This window comes from Callithrix jacchus, chromosome 4 (genome assembly GCF_049354715.1).
Source record: "Callithrix jacchus isolate 240 chromosome 4, calJac240_pri, whole genome shotgun sequence".
In the NCBI taxonomy this organism is placed as follows: domain Eukaryota; kingdom Metazoa; phylum Chordata; class Mammalia; order Primates; family Cebidae; genus Callithrix; species Callithrix jacchus.
The window spans coordinates 35,597,920-35,601,648 of record NC_133505.1 but is presented as its reverse complement, the minus strand read 5'-3'; the positions used below and the strand labels follow the sequence as shown (position 1 = coordinate 35,601,648).

General features: G+C 46.0%; 1 pseudogene; it reads left to right on the top strand.

The window, feature by feature from the left end:
- The first annotated feature begins 2,966 nt into the window (after nt 1-2,966).
- On the top strand, nt 2,967-3,488 carry LOC100390346 (large ribosomal subunit protein uL11 pseudogene; annotated as a pseudogene).
- The last annotated feature ends 241 nt before the right edge of the window (nt 3,489-3,729 follow it).

Below are 3,729 nucleotides of genomic sequence, written 5' to 3'. Positions count from 1 at the left end.
TGTTGTCGCCCAGGCTGGAGTGCAATGGCACAATCTTGACCCACTGCAACCTCCGCCTCCTGGGTTCAAGTGATTCCCCTGCCTCAGCCTCCTCAGTAAGTGGGAATACAGGTGTGCACCACTATGCCCGAATAATTTCTTTTGTATTTTTAGTAGAAACAGGATTTTACCATTTTGGCCAGGCTAGTCTTGAACTCCTGACTGCAGGTGATCCACCCATCTCAGTCTCCCAAAGTGCTGGAATTATAGGTGAGCCACAGCGCAAGGCCTAAAGCAGTATTCTTGATGATGAAGAACAGTTCCCTCCTCCCCGCCAGGCCACACTGTGCATGGCCATTGCATCCTGAATGGTGCTCTAGTTCTTGAGATCTACAGAAGCCATTTCCTATTTTCCTTACTCACCTGTGTATCTTTAGGAAAAGTCCATCCCCTGAGGTAATTCGGGTGCTTCTCTGTCCTTTGCAACCTGAGTGAGCTGAATACCTTCACGCTGGCTTGTTTATGGAAGGCAGTCAGGTTTTTGTTTTGCTTTGCTTTTCAGTTGGATCAGATACCAGTTAACAGAAAATTACCACAGTCTAGGTCACTTGCTCAGCGATCAAGTTGTGGAAAAACTACTATCACTTTTTTTGTTGTTATATATAATATATATATATATTGGGAGACAGAATCTTGCTCTGCCTGCCGCCTAGGCTGGAGTTCAGTGGTGCGACCTTGGCTCACTGCAACCTCTACCTCCTGGGTTCAAGCGTTCTCCTGCCTCAGCCTCCCGAGTAGCTAGGATTACAGGCACCCACCGCCACACCAGCTAATTTTTGTGTTTTTAGTAGAGATGAGGTTTTGCCATGTTGGCCAGGCTGGTCTGGAACTCGTGGCCTCAGGTGATACGTCAAGCAGCCTCCCAAAGTGCTGGGATTACAGGCATGAGCCATCGCGCCCAGCCTAAAATCAGTTTTGACCTGGAAGTCACCCTTTCTCTGTGCCTCTGAACACATGGCAACATAGGTGCCTTCCAGCTGCCTGCCCAGCACCCTCACATCCTACTGTTTTCTCCTAAATCTAGTATCTTTCCCTGAGCCTCCTCCACTCCTGCCCCTTTGTCTCCAGCACACATTCCTCTTCCTTTCTCATCTAATTATCCAAGAGATATGTGATGAGAACCCATGTATGCCAAGCACTGTGCTGGCAACAGAACAGATGGAGGGCAAGTCGGAGCCTCTCTCCAGCCGCGGGTTCCCAGTGCCCAGGGTGATGCCTGCAGTCAGAGCCAATCACGCTGCCCACATCTGAGCTCAGCAGAAGTGGAGTAGGGTTAGTCTTTAGATGGAAAAGCAAACAGAAATACAGGCTGTTATGAGCGTGTGTGTGTGTGTGTGTGTGGGGGGGGGGGGGGTTAGAGGTTTCAAGCCTGGAATCTGATGTCACATAGACCCAAATCCCACTACTTACCAATTGTGTGACCTTATCTCTGAGCCTCTTTTTCCTTCTGGAAGTAATAACCGTAGCCAACTAACAGGTCAGGATTGAATGATCTATTCCGTGTAAAGTACTTAGCACAGTACGTGGTGCCTGACAGTAGAAAATAACCACCAAATGGTAGTTGGCATTAATGATATGGATCTGCGCTAGGAGTTACATGAGCAAAAGAAGAGAGGTTTCAATGTCTGTCTTCTACTCCTCCCTTCCTCTGCCCACTTCTCCACCCACCGACACCAATCTTTTCCAGTTAGAAAGGTAGAAATTCCTGCTCTGATGGAAATCAAGAGCAGGGGAGGAATGGAAACAGGAAACATGGGTCATCAACAAAAACCAGGCTCCAGGCTGGGCATCGTGGCTCACACCTGTAATATCAGCACTTTGGGAGGCTGCTGGACAGATCACCTGAGGTCAGGAGTTCAAGATCAGCCTGGCCAACATGGTGAAACACCGTCTCTACTGAAAATAGGTAAATTAGCCAGGTGTGGTGGCAGACTCCTGTAATCCCATTTCCTGGGGAGGCTGAGGCAGGAGAATCTCTTGAACCCAAGAGACGGAGGTTGCAGTGAGCCAAGATCACACCACTGCACTCTAGCCCAGGCAACAGAGTGAGACTCCATCTTTAGGAAAAAAAATTTAAAAAAAAAAAACGGAAAACAAAAAACTGGACTCCTGAGTGTTCCACACAGGTGAGCAGCCATCCTGCTCCTGAGAGGCAGCTCTCCAAAGCCCGCGACCCAAACAGAGCTGGGCCTTCCTGGACGTCTGCAGGATCCATTCCAGCTTGACTCACTCTCCGAACAGGCCTTTAATGCACTCTTCCTCAAGCCCTAAAGGTCACAACTCCCTGAATGGCTGGAAAAGCACTGTGCTGAAATCACAAAGCGTCCAGGAAAGAAAAACAGACAGCAAAATGGAACGAAACACAGGGAGCTGAACAGATGTTTATTTTGATCCATACCCAGCTTTGGCCAAGAAAATAATAAAATGTCCAGGAAAAGTCCATCTGAAGGGAGGGGGTGGGAGAGAGGAGCCAGTAATATCAAATTTGAGACTCTATGTGAAAAAAGATAAAAGTGGATCCATTATCATAGCATACATACAAAAAGATAAATTCCATATGAGACTTGTTTTTTGTTTTTTTTTTTTTAAATACAGTATTAAAGGGAAATAAATAAATTCTTCTACAGCCTGGGAGTAGAAAAGTCGTGAAACTATTGCTAAATCTTCAGCTGCAATTGAAGAGAAAGAGTGATACATTTAACTACATACAAATGTAAAAGCAAAACCTTTTGCAAGGAAAAAATATTGCCATAAGCAAAGTAAAAAGATAAATGGCAAACATATCACAGACCAATGGTTAAGATCCCTCTTTATGTATTATAAAGAGCTTTTAAAAGTAGAGGGATCCTGCTTTTGGCTTTCAGCTTTCAGCTTTCAGCTCGGAGGCGGCCAAAGTGCAACTTTCTTTCGTTGTCCCGAATCTGGGTTCATCAGACACCAGCTGCCTCCACCATGCCACCGAAGTTCAACCCCAACAAGATCAAAGTCATACACCTGAGGTGCACTGAGGGTGAAGTCGGTGGCACGCCTGTGCTGGCCCCCAAGATCAGCCACCTGGGTCTATCTCCAAAAAAGGTTGGTGATGACATTGCCAAGGCAACAGGTGACTGGAAGGGCCTGAGGATTGCAGTGGAAGTAACCATTCAGAACAGACAGGACCAGATTGAGGTGGTGCCTTCGGCCTCTGCCCTGATCAACAAATCCCTCGAGGAACCACCAAGAGACGAAACAGAAAACATTAGACACAGTGGGAACATCACTTCTGATGAGACCGTCAACATTGCTGGACAGACGCGGCACCGATCGCTAGCCAGAGAACTCTCTGGAACCATTAAAGATATCCTGGGGACTGCCCAGTCTGTGGGCTGTGATGCTGATGGCCGCCACCCTCATGACATCATAGATGACATCAACAGTGGTGCTGTGGAATGCTCAGCTAGTTAAGAAGCACAAAGGAAAATACTAATAAAGGATTATTTGACAAAAAAAAAAAGTAGAGGGATCCCTTAGTCCATAGCAAGTGTTAAAAAATAATGATAAAAGTAGAAGAAAAAGAACCAACTCAATTTAAAAACTGGATAAGAGACAAACAAACACGTCACAGAAAAAGAAATGTCAAGGGCCCTTTAATATGTAAAAAGATGTTTAACCTTGCTTCTGATAAAAAGAATACAAGTCAAAATCATACTA